General features: G+C 34.5%; 1 protein-coding gene across 1 annotated transcript in view; it reads left to right on the top strand.

Annotated features, from left to right (window-relative positions):
- The first annotated feature begins 1,022 nt into the window (after positions 1–1,022).
- The window catches only part of LOC116165328 (potassium voltage-gated channel subfamily KQT member 5-like), a 345,213-nt gene continuing 324,756 nt past the window's right edge, over positions 1,023–21,479 (top strand). Inside the window, exon 1 of the mRNA XM_031479671.1 lies at positions 1,023–1,495. The gene's annotated coding sequence lies outside the window, so the exon portion shown is untranslated. The remainder of the gene's footprint in view (positions 1,496–21,479) is intronic.

The raw sequence follows: 21,479 nt of genomic DNA, 5'->3' as shown, positions 1-21,479 counted from the left end.
TATCAAAAGCGCGGAAATAGCTCGTCATTTTGGTGATATTTTTGAATTGAGTCAAATTAGTGGGGAGAGGCAGTAAGGCCCACAGACAGAGCAATGAGCTCTAAACCTGCTATAGTTATTTTTCAATCTCCCAATTATTTGTTTGCGGGAATGAATAACTAAAGTTATACGCATTTCAAAACGCCATAATTCTTCGTTAGTGTGAATAGTCAAAGAAATGCTTTTGTATAATGTTTTCTCTTTTGGCTGATTTATTGAAGCGCAACAGAAATATTTACTTAGTTCAGAGGAGCGTTAACACTGAGTTGGCTTTTTTCCTTCACTGCAGACAAAGTGCACTTACGTAGAGTAGAATTCCTTGATCCATTTTTGCAAATCTGTTTTTGATATTAGTCATTAGCTATTTTGCATTATAATCGAAATCAACAGATCAAAAGGTTAGTTACCTACGTACATCTACACTATCAGTGTGATAAGTAGAGATTATAAAGGATTTTCTAACCAAATAGCAGTGATAAACGAGAAAGGGGATTATTTCTTGAAGTAGGGTATTATGAATTATAAAATTATGTCGTAATGCGCTAAAAGAGCACTTACGTCATTTGAATAAAATAATTGCATGGAAGTGTACCATATACAAAAAATAGATTGGAAACTTGCAAACATTAAGGTCCAGTAAAAGTTAATGATTACATCTCATTCTTGACATGAAGCTTAGACATTATTACATTTATAAATCGTTATCACGCTCAATTTAAGAGGGAAGGGTTTAAATGTTAAGACGTTAGTATTATTGTTTTGAATATTAAAACAGTGTAGGTACGTAGTTTCTTAATGCGTACAATTCAGAATAATTCTTCCAAGAGATTTACTAATAAAATTATTCACGTGAAATGTCTAAAGCATCTCTAAATATATAGCAGGAAATGTCTTGAAACACTCATTTTTTGTAATAAGACGTGTATGTACTTATTAGTTAAAACTTAAGTGTTACTAAGCTAAATTTTATGGTACTGAAATTCGGTGTGTAAACAATTGATCGTAATCGGAGAAGCGCTTTTATTGTTGTGTTTGTCAAAATGTTGAACGGAAATGAAAAGCGAAACGCTTAGGGGGTTGGAAAAGTTTGGGAGTCTGTGCAGTACGCAGTATGCGCGTTTCGCGGTGATCGGGTAGTTGTATCGGTGTTCCCGTATCTTAAAATATCAGTGCCAAAACACGAGATATGTTTTCCCGTTACTGTAAACTTAGTTTTTTTTAATTAAATCTTAAAGTTTTACGCTGAAATGGCTAAACAAACAAATAAACGCTTTCAGAACCGTGTTATTTAAACAACGTACAAAGACAAAGTACTCTAATTCGAGGTTTAATTAAATTTAATGTTAGATGACTTTTGCAATTACCAACGCTCAAAAAGTTGATTAAATTGTACATGAACTTTTTCGGATAAATTGCGAATTAATTGGCAGTAACAAATAAAATTCTTCTTAAGCCGGTAAGTGTAATGGCAAATAAAGTTTTTAGCATAGTTGAGAATAAAAAGGGACATTAACGAAGTGCGAACAGATAAAAACATGCTGCATGCGGCCCCGTGTTTACAATTTTGAATTCACGCTAAAGTTTTTCACTATACGCTCAGACCTTAACCGAATCGGGCGTGTCAGAAAAATTCGTACTCTTTACAACGAGACAGAGCGGCGCCAAAACCATAGCATTCTTTGCAGAAACACCGAAATATACGGAATAAGTGTAAAGATTTCCAAACGGCTCGAATTAGTAGCTTATATTTTATTTGAAGACTATGTAAAAAGTGAGACAAAATGCCACCAATTTGAACCGATCTTTGCTCTTTAAAAGTGATAAAAAGGCGTAAAAAGTGTGAAAGTGAAGGATTTTAAATTTACGTCAGCAATAAAATTTAAATTTTTTACACTGCTTCTATTAACTAAAGGATTTCATATAAGCACCGCAAGTCTGCTATGTAATTAATAGTTGAATTCGAATTTGTAGGTTTGTTAAAGGCAATTATTAAAGCAATGGGCCTCAGCATAATAATCGCCAATGAAACCCTTTCATCTTTTGAGGAAATACATTCAAAAGCATTCTCAAATTGTTTTATGACTTCTAAATAATATTAGCTACTTCTATTGCCCTCCTTCTCTAAAAACTTCTCCAAGCACTCAAAGTTTCTTTAAAAATCGTCCTTAGATCCGGCTACGCATTAACCGCAATTTTCCGTAAGTAAATGAGTATATTACGATCATAGAGATGCTTTCACCGACAGTTTAGAAACTAATTAATGTTGCCCAAATTTCATATCGCTCATCAATCGTCCACAAAATGATGCTTCTAATTGTTTGCAAAGACTGATTGATAGCAAAACCCTAATGTCAATACAAAGCACGTTTCTTTTGTGTTGCAATAAAATAGTGTTTCTCAAGTTTTACGATACATGAAAATAGAACTTGTTAGAAATCTAAAAACGGTGTAATTTAGGTATGTTATTGTTGCTTAGATGCCTCTGTTAATGAATAGCTGGAGGCCCACGGAATAACACATCAAATTTAATTTTAACTACCACATGTGGTTAACGTACTTAGTTATCCTTTAACGATCTGTTAGAATAGGTTAATTGTAAGCCCGGATGATGAGTAAAGGGCCCGGCATTAGCGTTACATTTCGGGATTGCACTAATTACGCAATAAATATGAAATTTGCTTTCGCTTCGTACTTGAGGACGTTGGGGTTGTCCTGTAACGACCGATCCATACTCTTATGCATGCTATGTTAGATAGTCTGTTGGATGGACATGTTAAACTTGCTGAGACGTTAAACAACAAGACACTAAATTTAATAATCATAATACTAATCGTCATTTATTGGGATAACGGAAACAAAAACAAAATAAGAAATATTAAACAATTAAAAATTAAAAAACCAAAAGGGCGAAGTTCAGAATGGTAGTGTAGTTCTACCACTTAACCCTACTTCTTTACTTCTTCTTGATTAGTCGTAATTGCAAAAAGTTCATAGGATAAATTAAAAATGAGTGAAATGTAGAAGAAAAAAAATCAAACAAATTAGCATTAGTAAAAAAAAAGTTAACGCCGATCATATTAAGAAAAGAGTCAGCACAAATATTAAGAACTCAACTGAGGTTGCTGCTGTTGGTATAATATTATTTTTAAGTTTCTTCTGAAGGGAGACGGGAGGTAGTTATATATTTTAGGTGCATTTTAACTAAACGATCTTTGAAAAAGAGCGGTTTTTTGTTTTAGAATTGAAATGAGATTTTTTGTTCTTGTATTTACGCTGTGCACGGAGGTTCTAAATTGAATTTTGTCAAGCAGATATGAAGGAGATTTGTTTTGAAGTATTTTATGGATAAAACACGCACTATTTAACTCACGATGATTTGCCATATTCAGCCATTGTACGTCCACTAACTTATGTGATATTCTATCGTACTTTTTCAGGCCAACATTAGACGAAGACATGAATTTTGTATGCGCTGAAATCTGAATTCTTCCGACGTCAAAGGTATCCAGACGCGTACCGTATATATTGTCACAGGTGAATTGACACAGTACCAAAGATTCACATAGCATAATCTTTAGTTTCCGGTTTAAGGTAGCATCTCAAATACACGCTCAATCCGGTTCTAAAGAAAATGTACTAAACATTGTGCTTGCACCTGCATTTCTAGCATAACGGAAATGGTCATCATATAGACAATACAGTTGGTTTATTTGTAGAATTCGTCCGAGCAACAGCCAGTAAGTACAATAATACACCGCCGAACACAGTAACACTGCTAACTTGAAGGAAATTCAAGGAAACCAGCGAACAAAGTAATTATCATGGGATTTGTTGTCGAACATTTTATTGTCAGAGTATTGCTAACAAGATCGTTCATTTTACGTGTTCTCTAGGTAAGCTTTATAAGGTAACGTTTGGCGAATCAACTTTAGCGAAGTGCCAAGTGTAGTTTTATAGGTTCCACAGAATAGAAATGTGCTAAATTCATCTAGAAGAGCCGATTAAAAATTAATCGAAATTTAAAGTCAGGGTTTAGAATCATACAAAAAACCAATTAGAAGTTTTCATTTTTAAATTTAATGCTTCTGTTATACCAAGCGGAAATATAGCTCCTTCGCCATCACATGCCAGCACTTAATCGAAAGACTCTGACTCGGACTTCTAAATGAAATAGGTAATAATTGCAACATGAAATATTAATTTCTATGACATTGAGGAACCAACAAATAAATCAGTGACTGAGTGAAATAGTTTCTCCTTCTCGCGCTCTGCTTTTAAGAGTTTTAAAACCTTTAAAAACCTTCGACCTTCTCACACATCGTCTGGCAACTGAAAGCGGAATATGACAAAAGCAAGTTCCGGGGTAAATGGCAATAGAAGGTGGCTATCACTGATTAAAGGATTTCACTTGTTGAAGTGTATTTAGGGATCGCAACACAATAGTTTGCGAAAATGAAAATGGGACATTTGATGCTGATTGGCTAAAATTAAAGCTAAACTACTTGCATCCAAATGTATTCGTCTGGTCTACGAATACTATCTAGAAATTTCAGCAACGAAGGAGCTTATGGTGTCATCGAAATTAATCTAAGGCATTTCATGGCACGGAATGAATTATATCAAGTAAATGCCATTCAGACTTTAACAAATTGTAACATAAAATCTGTACGTTCAGACGAACTTTTGGTAAGCGAGGATTCTCACTACCCGAGCTACGTTGCTATTTTGAGTACGTGAAATACCCAGAGAATCGTAAAGCTTGTTTCAATACAGACAAAAGTGCATTTTAAAAAAATATATTACGGGATATCTATAGGTGATTAGTCGATCCTGTTTTATAATGTTTTGTAAGGATTGGGCGGTTCCTCTACACGTGAATAAATGCTCTAAGTTTGAGATTTGGTTTAATAAAGAAATTATCAGTGGTCTTAGGCATAAGGAGAAACTCGGGAAAAAAGTAATGGTAGAAAGTACACTCCTCCTCAGACAACTTGGCGAATGGGTTTGAATCAGTTAAATCTTTGAATATAAAATATATTTACCGTTATTTACTTACCAAAGGCATGGCTGAACAGCAATTGGGGATGATCAAATACTGATGTATGTGTTAAAGGGTTGTGCAGATTTCTTGTTGGAACCACTATGTTTCATTTACAATTGGTCTTTAAGTAGTACCCTCTACTTTTTAAATAACCCATTGGCGTTGGGAGATACTAGGGGACAATGGAATCTTCTTAATCATTAATCAGGTATTACGTAACAATAAAGGTACCTATAAATAAGATATATAATGAGAATATAATTCAGGTAATGGCATTGCAAATATTTTGAATGCTAATTTCGTGTAAGCTCCGAAAGATATTATTCCAAACAGTTTTCCCACAGTTATACCATTAATACAAATACCGAACGATATCCATTGATCGTTAACAGTAAATCAATATTTTTCTTGTAGTTTCGAACAAAATAATTTCAATAATTCGAAGTATGGCAAATAAAAGATCAACAGGACTAGATAACATATACAGCGTAATACTTAAATCAATAGGCGACCTAGTAGCAGGCCAAGTATCATGTCATGAATGTAAGTTATACAACTAATACCTTCCCTAATGTTTTAAAGGAGCCTGTCGTCATTCCTGTATACAAAGCGGTACTAACTGGATGAGTAACAGGAGGTACTTGCAAATTGCCTGTTTTGTCATAGAATAATAATTCAAAAATGTCCAAAATATTTTATATAGCATTCCGATGTTCATCATCTAAATTTACGATTTAGGAATTTAATTACGCCCCCAAATCACAGAACAGCATTGCTCGAAACGTCATTCAGTTACACAGTCCACAATATTTATAACTGAATACTGCAACTTGAGACTTGTACCTTTATGCTTTTAATGGTAAAATCAAATAAATACTATTATTATTTAAAAAAAGGCGTTGGAGCGGGGTGCTATAGATTTTCCCAGATTCTTCAGCCGTCGAACTGGAATGTAAGAATGAATAGTGTTTGGGGTGGGATCGCAGATAATGGAGTTACGTCACTGATGGGAAGATTGCGGCTTCAGCATTCGTCTCGTAAATTTTTGTATATTGGGAAACACTAAGGAAAACCCCTTGAACAAACCTAGGCACTGCAATCTTCAGAAAATTGGTCCGATTAAATGTAAACGGCTGGTGAAGTGAACATATTGAAGCGATTCTTTATGAAAGTAATTCAATTAAATGCACAAACAATTGTAGATTTTTGTTTATGCTGCTGCATGCTTGCTTAACGTCACGTCACGTAAAGGAAAAGAATAAGTAATACATTTGGGTGTTGTCTGCGTACATGTGTATACGTAATTCCTTGATACAGCTTCCAATGCTTGACGTATTAATCGCAAACAAAGTAGATCCTAAAATGGATCCTTGCGGATCACCGCTGGTGATATCCAAATATTTGGATTTATTATTGTAGGCGACGGTTTATTTACGATTAGTCAAATAACTCTCTATAAGTGAAATTGATTGAAAGAACAAACTGCAGTGTTTGAGGATGACCAAAGGCAAAGTGTGATCAAGAGTGTCAAACGCTTTTGAAAAATTAGGCAGCACCTGGATTGTGGCAACTCTATTGCTGAGAAAATATCGTCGGTGATTATAAGTAGCGCAGACACAAGTACTTTACTTGGTATCCAAACGGAAATAAACCTAAAATTATTGTTTATTATTGTTATAACTTTAGCCATACACTCGATCTGTTGAACAATTAAGTTTTCAATAATAAATAAGATTTTTGAAATAAAGCTATCCTGAACGTAGTAACTGATTAAGAATTGGCCGAAACGTAAACTGAGAATTTGGGAACACAATGGATTTGCATAAACTAGTTGCATAACTTCCTAATTGTGCTATGCATAAGCATACATCAAATTATGCCATTCTGGAAAACCGTTTATATTTGACGGCGAATATAATTCCGGAGGAGCTACAATTCTACCCAACTTCCAAACATCTTTCAGTTTATAATCTCGTAATTATTTTTTAAATGTCGATGTTAAAACGGCGTCAGCGAAATCTCATTAGGAATGCCGCAACAATTCCACGGTATGCCTAATTAAAAGTACGAAAGAACGCGTTTTAGACATTAATTACACAATCTAAGAGTGAGTATTACTTTGCATTGGCCAAATATAATCTGGAAGTATTTTTGTAAGCAAAATTTAGTACAAATGCATGAGTAGTTTTGAGCAAACGAAATATTCTCATTTTATTCTTTCGTTGGAGTTTCCAGGTCTGTAGTCGACATGTACAAATAAATTCAGTTTGATCGTAGCTTTTTGTATAAATGAAAGGAGCGAATTAAGAGCGTGTATAAATAATTTTCGCACTTCATATAGAAATTTTATTAGGCTTCTCCTTTAAAGTTGTGCCAGATATAATGTTTATAGCACTTCTAAAGTTATTGTCCCTATGAGTGACTAATTACAGCAGCAAAATGTATACATTTTTTTAATACACACGTACCTATTTGGGGTAATATATTACTCACATATTTGGCGGCGTATTTCAACAACAAGAAAATAGGTTCTAGTGCTGATGCGATCATATGCTCACAATAACTGTTTACATAATTACAGTTCTGTTAATGCACCACATTTTTTCGGGAAAAGACTTTTTCTTATTAATTTTGGTGCGTAGAATCCAAAACAATTCGTACTTTTTCGATCAGCTCAATCAAAAGTTATAGACTAGAAACCAATTTCGAAAAAAATTCAAAGGGCTGTAATTTTTGAACTATAGCTCAATCTTGGAACTGTTTGAAATTATAGATTCTTCACATTCTATAAGAAAATTTTCCGTATCGATCACAATTTTTTTTTTTCAAAAAAAGGCAGTGTATAACCTTCCTTTTTTACCAAAAATCGACTGCACCAAAATTTCTCGGGAAAAGACTTTTTCTTATTAATTTTGGTGCGTAGAATCCAAAACAATTCGTACTTTTTCGATCAGACTTCTCAATCAAAAGTTATAGACTAGAAACCAATTTCGAAAGAAAATTCAAAGGGCTGTAACTTTTGAACTAGTAGCCCAATCTTGGAACTGTTTGAAATTATGGATTCTACAGGCCACATTCTATAAGAAAATTTTTTTCCGGGTCGATCTGAGACAATTTTTTTCGGGCCTCAAAAAAAGGCAGTGTATAACCTTCCTTTTTTACCAAAAATCGACTGCACCAAAATTTCTCGGGAAAACACTTTTTCTTATTAATTTTGGTGCGTAGAATCCAAAACAATTCGTACTTTTTCGATCAGACTTCTCAATCAAAAGTTATAGACTAGAAACCAATTTCGAAAGAAAATTCAAAGGGCTGTAACTTTTGAACTAGTAGCCCAATCTTGGAACTGTTTGAAATTATGGATTCTACAGGCCACATTCTATAAGAAAATTTTTTCCGTGTCGATCTGAGACAATTTTTTTTTCGGGGCCTCAAAAAAAGGCAGTGTACAACCTTCCTTTTTTACCAAAAATCGACTGCACCAAAATTTCTCGGGAAAACACTTTTTCTTATTAATTTTGATGCGTAGAATCCAAAACAATTCGTACTTTTTCGATCAGACTTCTCAATCAAAAGTTATAGACTAGAAAAGAAACCAATTTCGAAAGAAAATTCAAAGGGCTGTAACTTTTGAACTAATAGCCCAATCTTGGAACTGTTAGAAATTATCAATCAATCAATCAATATCTCTATTATGTCCGAGTAAATTGAAGATTACATATACATTCGTCATACACATAATAGAAAAATCAACAAATAAGTAATAAACTAGTAATAATAATTCTGGAATTAAGGAGTTGACCTGGCAAAGAATTCATTTAAATTATAGTATGGGTTTTCTACAAGGTATCTCCCTTTTGCTCTTTTAAACGGGTAATAAGGTAAGTGTTTAATGGTCTTTGGTAGGTAATTATAGATCTTAATGGGCATGCATAGGGGACTGTTAGTTGTAACTTGCGTCACCTGTCACAGGCACTTGTCACTTCTCGTTCACTTTCGCGTTGGATGCAGTTAAACATGCCTCTTAAAACGTCAAATCCGACAAACGTCAGACCCTCACACAAGGTTGCCGGCTCACTTCTACGTGATTGGTTGTAGGTTTGTGACGTATTTAGACTGAAGCGTTTCAAATTCGGACCAAAAACAGCTTTTCAAGAATTTATTTTGGGTTTATTTTATTCGCAAATAAAAATTGAGGACACACGGGTCTTCCTATTTTTAATGTACATTGTAGATTAGAAATAAAAAATGAAGCCGGGATGCCCCTATAATTACAATATTGCGAATCGCATTACGACATGCTTTCTTGTATAAGTTTTTACATCGGCGCATTTCTATAACACAGCTGGAAAGGGAAATCCAGATCTTCAGAAAGTCTTCAGTGTCAATTATTGCCATCAGAGTAAAAAATTAATAAAGAAATCTTTCCTGCGGGATACTGTTTAGAATTTAACATTTTATAAGAGATATAAATTAATAAAGATTTTGGAAACCAAAAGTACTGAGTGGTCGAAGTCGAGGTGATTTACAAGGATTGAGTAATTGTTTATGTTGACACAAGGACAGATAGACAAGAACCGAATGATGCTCAGACACGTCAATTTTAGATTTTGTACGAAGCTTACTAATTTCTTCATCCCTTAGCGCTGTGACCACAACCTTTAAAATCTAAACAAGAGAACAATTTATCGATGGAAGTCAAATGGCGGAAACAAAAAGGGAATTTGCATTTTTAATACGGAATATTTTGTAAACTAAACTATCAAATTAAAAAAAATCATCATTCCAAATTCAGAGTCTGAACGCCCTTCCAGCGGTCTGTCACTGCCATATTATGCAATTTAAAATGTTAAGGGTTAGAGCAGGAGGAATGAAAATTGTTACACGGATTTATACAAGTTAGCCAACCCTCTATTCCACCTTAGTACAGCTTGTTTCTGTCCTGTAGCAAAGATTCTATACCAATTTGGTACCTAGTACAGAAAACGTTCACAGCAAAAGTATGTAGGTATGCGTGTAAATTAGTTCGCAAGGAAATCGAATTATAGGAATGGGAAGAGATGTTAATTTGCAATTTAACGTACTATGCCCTTTCGGCTTGTCCCTATTCAAATACCAGGATTTTCAGTAACAAACTGTAAAATATGTGGCGAAGCGTGTAGTCTTCTTTCTAAACACTTTACCTATCTATTCCTTTTCAGGTTGAGCTAGCTCCTTTAAAGTATTATCCAAACTTATCCATGTGTTGAAAACGCAGCTTTAACTTTTTTGTGTTTTCGCATTGCTTTCATGTGAAATTTCCACGATGTCACTAGTTTCCATCTTGTACCAAATTATATTCGCAACCCTTCGTCCTTATGCCACTTTATTAGAGGTTTTAAGGAGATTAATAAAGCAATGTCGCTCTCTATGTCTTTCTCTCATGCCATCCTACTGGAGATTAAAGTGTGCACATCTCGTAGTTAAACCTCAATCTCATGTAATTTGTCCGGGACATTTGAGAGGTGCCTACTGCCGAACGCGTCCTTTAATCAGTGCTGTTTAAAATTCCAGATGTGAATTTTTTCAACTTTGTTTTAATGGCGCGTAATAAAAACTAAAAATTTTAAATCAGGCCCAACTGAATAAACTCATTTATCGGTCGAACTTATACTTAACTACTGTCTTTAAGTTTTATTCTTTAAGATTAGAAACGTTCTACTAAAGCTGCTTGAGAGATTGGAATAAAACTTTTTACAGCAGTTTTCCAACCAAAAATTGATGAATCTAGTGTACGTAAGAAGGAGGAAGGTTATTTTAGGTTTAATTAAAATTGAGTTACCTTCGTCTCTAAACGATGTCACAACAAAGGTATTTTCATTTAATTTAAAAATTCCTCTGTAATAAGACAAAAATCGTTCAGATGCTGATCTTTTACATAACCTCTGTTAATACACAGAAAGACATAACGCGGTGTTTTTATTTATTAAATTTCAGACAAAAAACGTTATCGCTAACGAAATAATTTCTTTCTTGCATTGAAATTGCGAGGAACTTGGAGACGCAATAGTTGGTATGCGGAGGACGGGATTTCTGTACATTCAAACTACAAATTTGATGCAACTAGAGGCCAGTCTTTAGCGTTTTCACTTTTCCAAAAGGTTGTTCTGCAACCTTATGAGTCCATCTTTGCATCAAAGAATGCTATACGAAATTATGGTTAAATCAAGCAGCCAAAGAAAAACAGAAAATGTGAAAAAACACAAATAATGAAAAGGAAATTGTGGTAATTAATAAGCCAATCGGCTTGATCTAGCTAGTGGGTTAGATGCTATAAAAACGGCCCGCAATTTACGAAAACAGCGTAATCGGAAAATAAGGTACTGTTGGACATACATACCTAACGGAAACATGGCTTATTCACTCACGCATACTTATTCATACTAGTGTACCAGAAATTTTTTTATTTCCATTCTGTTGTCATTTCTCTTTAATTAGACCATCAGACGTATATTTTATATAAAAACAAAATCTGGCGTTTATTTCGTTATGTGAGCGCCGACGATTTCAGAAAGAACGTTATTACTGACTTTTTACTGAAGACTACGGAAGGACTTGATAATCTCAAGACATCTTCCAATTGCTGCATGCATTTCTTCGGGCATCCTATTTCACATATTAAAAGCGCATTTTTCATCTCATTCGACCATAATGACGAATAAAAATGACAACGGTGGAATTTATACATTGATGAATGATGTAAGTTTTTCTATATTGATCTATTTTGTAACTCTCAACCTCAAAATGAAGTTGGAAGTTACACGAACGTCACTATGATGCATGGCGGCCATTTACCAGTCCACGAGAAAATTGTGATATTATGTAGATCTACACGATTCGGAGATCCTTTTTGTTTAATATTACTATGCCAATTACTACTTGTGCGGCACGGCACTACTTCAATTATAGATCCAATAGATTTAGGGAGATGTTAGGCGCAGAGGGATTTATGTGCGGGAATAGTTTGCTCTTTGACGAAATTTATAGTTACAGGGCAAGAGTTAATGGAAGTCGGTGGAGATTATGAGAATCGTGGAGAATGTATGAGCTTTTAGTTTTATTGGAGTTGCAAAAATTAAAGTATGTAATTGCCAATTCGTATCAATTGTACAGGGATTATTCTTTTCATCATAAGTATCGTATTCGCGGTTGCAGTGCATGCGGTTGCGATTAAAAGACCAACGGTGCGGAGGATTATTACGCAGATTGTGTTTCTATTACAAAAATTCCAACAGTAGCGAGTCGATCATCAATAACTGTACAAAAGGTTGCGTGACGTAAGTCTTCATATTTTATAGCATCTTTTGGATATTCTACCCGCCACATTAGCTTCCTTTTCGTAGACTTTGATGGGAAGTAAATGATATAGGTACGGGTAGATGCCTTAGAACATCAATTTTCAAGAAATGAATGGATTCTAGTATGCAAATTACGTTTACGGAAAGTCGGAAACGTATACTTTCCAAAACGTTACGTTCTAGGGTTTTATATGCAATGTGTTTATTGCTACATAGCGCTCCAGAGGAGATGTATACTCATAAATTTTAATAGTAGGACACCGAAAAGTGAAAGTTTTTGTCGCAGAATTACTTTGATTTGTGCCTCCACGTCGCCGCGTGTTGGGTAATTAATTGTCTCCAGGATTTTTCAGTATAATTGGGGAGAGAAGCTTTTTAATGTTCCAATCTTTTATAAAAATTGATTCCTTTTTAATTCAACGGCGAAAATTTCGACATAATTTTTTTACTTAGAATATGTGATTTTTGTAACTCTTGTTTCTGGGATGGACACTTGCGTCCAGGGTAATTAAGTGGCATAGTTACCCCTTCAAAATGTTTTTCATAATGGTGATGTCACTCTGTCGATAAAGGTGAGAATTGCTTGTCCAGTATTTTGAAAGCCTTTTTATTGCAGTTTTAGTTGAGCTATTTTTCAAAAGATGAGCACGTATACAAAAAATATGTATTTATTGGAAAGACCGACAGCTACGTAAGTACATATACATATTACAATGCGTTTTACAGTTTTCATCCAGAATTAGAACTGTTGTACCATCGTTGAAGCTGGTTAGTTCTTCAGGAATTTTAATTTCTTTTGATGTCCAAGGGTCGCGTATTAATTCATGGGCAGTACTTCAGTGTTCTTTTCGTCGTATTCAATGGAGGCTGTGACAAATTCATAACCCCGGTTAAATTAATTCGACATCTCCTGTTCATAAATTTCTGATGCAGACAAATCCCCAACATCTTCTCTTACACGTCTCTTCGCTTTCGAGACACATCTAAACCATTTTCATTTTCTTTGTGCAAGGAAATACTAACATGTAACAGGGAATCTAAATACTAGAGTTGAAAACAGAAATGAAGTGTATAGCGAAATTTTAGGAAAACGTGGAGAAATGCGATATCATATAAGTTGTAAAGTAGGCAATAGTTTGACAATGGGCATTGCCATCATCTATAGGACAACGTTAATTTAAATGTAAATTTAAATACGGGAAAATAGTATTACAGGCTCCTTTGCGTGAAGTCTATGTGACCAGTGTTATCTCCTTATTGTTAAACAGGTAGGACTATCATGGGCTTGATCCCGGAAGGGCCTTTAATAATAATTTTAAAAAAAACCTGTAAAATTTGTTATTGAGAAGTATGTTATAATATTGGCTTGGCCGTTAATGAAGAAAAAATATATATTTTTTAACTTCTCTAGCGGCTACGTTTGGTTTGCATTTGTACTCTGTTTAACCTTATCATTTTACTAAATTATCACAAACATCACATAGTTTTCTTGGTGTTAATGATTTCTATTTCACCCATTTAAGTAGGTTCATACGAGAAATATAGAACAGGCTGTCAACCATGACTTTATAATAACAAAAGTGGTGAAAACTAGTAGATCATAGATTCATTTATTACAGCCAGCTAATTTGGGTATTTTTCTTGTACGAAATGTAGATAATAAATCCCCAACAAAAGCAAAAATTGAAACAGTTCGTTCGGCGAAAATATAACAATTAAGGAACTGCAAAATTAAAAAAAATTAAAGGGATTGAATTTAATCCAACTTTAACGATTGAAAGTTAATTACTTCATTTCCGGTTTAGTTATTACTTCTATTATACCTAGTAGTAAGTAATAATTCCCACCACGTGAGATAATTATAATTGAATGTTCTCCGTAACCGTAATTGGGGGATGATTGTATTATTAAGTAACTGTAGGGAAACCCTGTTTATTTAATTCACCACCACTCTAATTCATTTGGATTTTCTAGGATTTCGTTGGTTTTCCTTATCATTTTGAATTTGTTTTCCGTTCCGCGTCCGCAGTTTCTTTCTCTTCTATTAATTCTTCCTACGAGATTCCTGTCAGTATAACCACCACCGTAACCCACTTGCACTCTCTAAAATTCACATTTTCTGACTTTCCTCTTTCACCTCGTTATATCGATGTTCAATTGCGTACCCCATTAGGTAAAAATTGCAGTGCGTGAGTATGCCTTTCTAAGTAGAAGTATAGGAGTTGGTAGGATACTTGTAGTGAATTTGATAAAGAGGAAGAGTTACCCAAGACATAGTACGTTGATGCAACTAATCTGAGCAAAGAAGGGGAAATGGGTGAAGGTAGTGTGGTGAAATGAGTGAGGACATTTAGCAAATTGCGAGTAACGGTATCAATTCTTTGGCTAAGAACGAAAAAACTCCCAGTGACTGAAATTGCACCGAAGTAAAATGTATTACTTCGTATAATTACAGATTATCGTGTAGGTGTAGTGTAATCTGCAAATCTGTAATATAGATAGTTCATTCAAGGAGAGAGTGGGTTTCATACGAAAGTATCGTGCATTCCGGTACTGTCAATTAAAAATTCCTAAAAGGAGAATTACTTATTTAATATTAATATTAAAAATCTATTGCTAATTATGTTGCATTTAGATGTGTGGCATGAAAATTGATGTAACCAATTCCTTTAAAAACTTTGTGTGGTGCAAATCAACTTGGCTTTCAATGAAAGGTTTCATTCTCCTAAGACAACTTGGATAAGCAAGTCGCTATTATACCAATAACTGTACCTTGTGTTACTATAGGAGTACTTTGGGAATAATGGAAGCACGAAAAACCCAGTTCCACGTCGTCTTCTTATGCAATATTTAGCTGTAAAATGATATATCATTTATACATTGATAAAAATTTAAATCTTCGTTTAAAGTAAATTATGTTCTTTCAGCGATCTGTGTGTTCACTCCAGCATGGGTTGACGTCGAAGGATTTGAGAGAAGGAATTTGGCAGCGGGCCAACTCTCTCACCACCCACATTGTTATCAAGAGAGAGCTTAGCTTAGTCCGTTTATATATTCCTAAATTTATTTAAATAGTTTCATTACAAGTGACGAAGTACGCGCAGCCCTATTTAAATTTATTTAAAAATCTTTTCAGTTTCAACCATTCATAATACGACGCGCAATGTGGGGATGTTTTGAGATGTTAAGCAAATGTATGCACATACTTACAAAAAAGAAATATATTACGCTTTGATACATAAAATACATAGCCCCTGGCATTTCAATCATATAACCAATTAATATACAAGATGCCATTTTCTGTATATTTCTTGAGTAAGGTGTTTCCCATCATTTCGCAGATCAGGTTTTCTCTCAGGGACTGTGTAAAACAACCTTTTGCGTGTCTCCCTCAATTTGTTTTTCTCATTTATGTAACATGCCATTTTTTATCGCCGCTAAAAGAAAGGAATTAAGTCAATTAAGTTCACAGGGTTTGGACAAGTCTTCATTTTTAAGTTGTCAAAGGAGAACATTTCAGAATCTCATTTTCATTGTAAATCACTGACTTCTGACAAATGCGCTTTGTCCAGATTCTATTTACGCTCATAGTGAAGCTGAACTAAATTCAATTATTCACCCTTTATATCACCTACCTGCGAGTATGTTCTGATTTCGCAACTGTAGTCACACTCTTACTGGCGTTAGATATTGAATTAACTCTTAATTAATTCAACAGAGGGACTGATTGGATGGAGTATAAAGTACTGATATCGCAGCATCTAACAATAATGGAACAATGCGTCTAACTAAAGAGAAATAAATTTGAAATGCCAACGCTTTGCACTCATTAGCTGCATTGAAAATGTGGTCGTTTTTCACAGTCAGTTTCAGACACTTTTCATAACAGGATGTCCATAGGGCTATGCGAGTTTATTGATGTTATTTCAAGTCAAAAATCGTGTATTATTCCCGAGCACTGCCAGCATATCAGTACGCGCTCAATTGATTCTATATACTTTGTGTTTCATTCAATTATTCACGAAACACAGAGTATCAATGTTTATTCTTATACATACCAATTCAACGCTACGATCAATCATTCTTTTGTTGTATCTCTCTTTTAACTACAGCAAAGTTGTAGCTAGATGATTTAACATAATCTTAAAAGAATCGTATCTGCATTGGGAAAATAAATAAAAACAGTATGTATATATTACGGCAATCTGTACAATTCAGGTATTCTATACAATTCCTAGGTAATGTGTATAATTGAGGGCAGGAAAAATTATTATACAGCCCCACCCGATGATATCAGAAGTAGTTTGCCTTCCCCTAAGTTTTAAAAGAAAATGCACTCCAAATTTATCACAATGACCAGCCATTATGAATATTTCCTCAACAGACTCGAAATTGCATACATTCCCTAGGCATTGTATAGAATACCTGAATTATACCGATTGTCGGTAATATACTCGTACATAATAGGTATACAATGCATTATTATGGATGGGAGGTGAATGTGCCCATTCATTTCGTAATAGACAAATAATAGAACCAGAAACATGTGGTCGTTTGATTTCTCTCCTCGTGCCAGTGTAACCCACCACTATTTAGTAAGAGGGCTCTTTCACTGTTCGAGTTAATTAATAAATGAGTCTCCAAACGAAAGGTTATTCTGCCTTTGAATGGCTGCGGGGTTGTGGAGGTTTCAGTGCGGAAATATTTTGCTGGATTTTTATCTTTCCGTAACAATTTCCATTTTAAGTGCTTCTTTTTCAAAAAGAGCAATAGGTCTTGTGCAACTACGTATATATCGTTTACAATCACAATATATTGCTGCCAGTATATGCACCTATCGATCGCACGTCGTGGATCTTGGGTAAACTTATTGCATTTTCCTGTTTCCAAGTTATCGGGGCACTTATTTTTCCGCCATTCTTGATGGCTGGTTTAAAATCACCATTTGAAGCCATTGTCGCCCATTTTCGCTGTAGATAAACTACCTTATGCGCGTTTGTTTCTTTTTTCTGCCGTTTCTTCGACTTGTAGACTTAAAGAGTCCTACAAGATGCGCTGGCAATGCATTTTAAACATGTGCGTTAATAAACCCACAATCTTCCACTTACACACTAATGGCGGCCCACCCTGTATACGGATAGCATCATTTACCGGTAAATTTTGTATTCTTTTTTTCCTATAATCAATGTTCGTTGTTAGTGATGATATTTCTAATCCCGGTATGTTCTTTGTTTCCGCTAAATTTGATGGAAGTTGGTATTCAAAATTGTATCGGCATTCATCTTCCAAAAGAAAACTTGGACCTTTTCACCAAAGATCGCAAGACACAAATTTCCAATGGGCAGTTTTCATGAATTTTATATGGAGGTGTGTTTTTTCAACCTAACACTGTAGTAGCATCTACAAAGCAAGTGGGTTTCGTCATGTTTATAAATGACCTGCAGACCTCTATCGTGGGAACTAATAGTTTACACAAGAGACACCCAGCTCAAAGTTCTAACCTTGGAGTGGTCCAGGATTTCAATGGAGCTACCCTAGTCTTAGCACATATTAAATGTATAAAGCAGGTGTTATTAATTTCTATACGTAAGTATATTACCGCTGCCATCTCCATACTACTAGCATCTGAAAAACCTACTAACCTTGCACAAGATACTTTCGTTTTGTATGACTCTCTATCAAAAGTAATTGTGCTTTAACTAGCAACCACTTTTCTAAAATATCGGTTGGTACATTTTTGTAACCATAACACCTGAGCTAAAGGTTTAAGTAAAAACGTAAAAGGACTTCAATATCAGTTAACATCATAAGTTCGCGCAACCCTTGACAATAGGCCTCGTTTCGTTGCAGGATCACTAACATCTTGTATCTTATATTGCAATACATCGCGTCTATTTAAAATTAATTGTAAGTTATCTTTAGTTTTTTGTCTTCTTTCTTTTTATATTGCTTTAAAATTAAGTTAGTTTAATTTATCTGTACTTGCTGGTCGAAAATACTCCGTGCCTACTGTCTATTTTGAAACGTGATTCGAGTTTATGGAATCTATTCAACGCGCGTTCCCTGTTACTCGCTAATTGAGATCCTTTCTTTTTACCCATTTACCTTAGACAAATGAAATAATGTAAAAATATGCGTATTGTTCTTGCGCATAGCGTGTCATTCTTTTACGGGTTGTCTCACTATAACAGTGTGGGCGATTTGTCGATATAATCTTTGTTGTATTTGGCGGAGAGCTGTACACCTCTAGCCTTTGAATAAAGACTACTAATCATAGCTTCAAGCTACACAAAAAATAAGTTAAAATGTTGGGCATCGTTCGGTGATATAAATCGAGCAAAGTCTATAAATTACCATAAAAAATGCGTAATTAAACAAGGCGCTATAGGTATCCAAAAATACGTATTGGAATTCTCAAAGGAGCACCTATACCAAATATTCCCCTATTGAAACAAAAATTGTATATATTCATGCAACACTGTTATTATTTATTATGTCAAAAAGTATTTTATTACGCACTTTTCAACTCCAGAATGCACTACGAAATAACTTATGGTTTCACCTCTTTGCCACAAATATGGTACCTTTTCAATTAAACACTTATTCACATATTCGAGTATATAAAATAACTTACACAATTTAGTGTATAGTATGTAGTGTAGGTACCTATATAAAATTAAGAAACCCTTTCGTTGGTATAGTAACTATATGCATTTTGTATTTCTGGGCGATCGATTTCTATATCGTATTCCCATTTATACGTTGAGATATGCAATACCTATATAATGACGGCGTTGAAAGTGTATGTGTATAACAAACGTTGTGAATAATTCATAGAAGTTCTACACATCATACTCCAACTGACCTCAAGCTTCCATGTCATATCCCTGTCGCACAAAGCAATTTTAGTTTAAAAACAAATGATTCACAATTCACGTTGCAAATTTACCTACAACCGTAAAGCTAAATTGCCAATAACTACGATAATAAAATGAAATTATTTGCCAGGAAATGTTAAGCAGGACATGTGTCACGTAGGTGCGTAACCAAATCAAAGACGCTGAAATAAACTCATGTGCTCCATTTAAATGCTCACGTCGTCACTTGCTAGCTAAATCAATTTGATGCGAAACCAATTATGTCGTTTTAGCAGTACATCCAAATATTACTATATTTATGGGCAAAACATTCTCCTAATATCTACGGGATTCGGAGTAGAAGAAAAAGCTGCAACGGATGCTGTGCGCCTTTCTATGTTCGTTTTCCAGGCGCTACTAGTCAGTTTTGGAGCTTTTCACGGTTTGTTACGTTAAAAACGCTTAATTACCCGAGGCGTCCTTTCTCGAAATGCACCTTAACTTAAGGATCTTGCTCGACGTATCAATTCGGTCTGAATGTATTTAGAGCAATTGCGATCTCGTGCGCTTTGAGGTTATAGGTATTTTAGCCGTACGGGGGCACTTGGCTTCAGGACAGACAGTTTCCCATTCAAAATGCAATGGTTACGCCCCAAAAAAAATTTTTGTACCTCAAAGAAAAGTGAGATTGAAATTATTCGAAATCGATTGTCTTTGAAATTGTCTAATATATTACAATCAGGAAAACCATATGAGGTTGTTGCCTTTATCTAAATACTAGTGACCATTATCCAATTCCAACACTGATTAATTTTAGCGCCATACATATTATTTTAATCTTGTAATTTTCCTTCAATGGATTAGTAAATGCGTCATTATTAGGAATATAATTATGTTTTTGGCACAATTTTTATATGGATTGTGTTGCCTTCACTATTTATAAGTATGGGTGCCATTCATTTAGTTACTCTCTAAGATCAGGCCACTTACACTTCCGAGGATGTTCAGTTGAACTAAAATATTTTATGAGATCGAAAATCGACATCTACTTCTTTATTTTTACCGGGTCACATATTTTTTATTACAGTTTGAAAAAGTGTTTGCTGTGAGAGGAAAAAAAATCATGTTTCGGTGACACTAATCATGACTAACTTAAAAGTGCACACACATTATCATACAATGTTTACTGTATTTCCTCTATTCTATGTATTGGGCTATTATTTTGTGATGAACTTTTTATTATATTAGTACAGAGTGCAATTTAAGGTGAATGTTTAGTTAGAAACGCTTTTAAAGGCTTTTGGTTTAATTTTATCACTTTCATCACGCTGACATTTCAGAAGTTAAAGCTTACTTTAGGACAGGTTTGATATTTAATAAAGAGAAAAGTTGTCTAAGACACAAAAGAATTTACGCTAGAGCTTTTATTTGAAAATATTTTATAAGATTTTTTCTGAGGTAAACAAAGCTCCACTCGTTTTCCAAAATTGAAACATGGCGCCCTATTACACTCGGTGGTTTTCCAATTTTAACTTGCACCAGTTTGTTGGTATCAGGCCTACATTATTAATGTAAAAAAGGTAATCTGTGTTCAATAGTAGGCTCGATAAGGTACAGATCAGAAACCAATTTAATTTTTAAACGATTAGTGCAATAAATAGGTTATGGTTTCATTTAAAAACTTGTGACATAACGTTGCACTTTGACCCGTGATGGTATAAATGATATTTTGTTTGAATACATTTATTGCTTTGCCACATTCTATGATATGGTTTTTTAGTTAGTTACCTATGGTATCTTCGTAAGTATTAACCACCATACTCCGTGGTATTTGTTTCTAGTAGGATTTAGTAGGCGTATTGAATTGTGGAGCCTGAACATTCTATTTGAATTGCGAAGTCTTTTTCGATAGGATTCTACAATTCATTTAATTAGAAGCTTTACCTTCAGTACCATTTTTACTTATTCCAATAGGAACGCTTGAATAATCAAAAATCGCAAGTGCTCACTTACTTCCCGCACAGCTTCAATGGATTTGCAACGTTCTAAGTATACTAACCTACATATGCAGATTAATTTGAGGCTTAATAACCACAGTATTGTTAATTGTCACTATATATGAATAAATTCAAATGGGAATTTTTATCACTTATTTAGATTAGGCTGGATTGCATGAGCATGGAAGTTAATTAGTAAATACAACTG

Source organism: Photinus pyralis, unplaced genomic scaffold (assembly GCF_008802855.1).
Source record: "Photinus pyralis isolate 1611_PpyrPB1 unplaced genomic scaffold, Ppyr1.3 Ppyr1.4_LG3a, whole genome shotgun sequence".
NCBI lineage: Eukaryota > Metazoa > Arthropoda > Insecta > Coleoptera > Lampyridae > Photinus > Photinus pyralis.
Note: the sequence above shows the minus strand (reverse complement) of the source record. Positions and strands in the feature narration are given on the sequence as shown.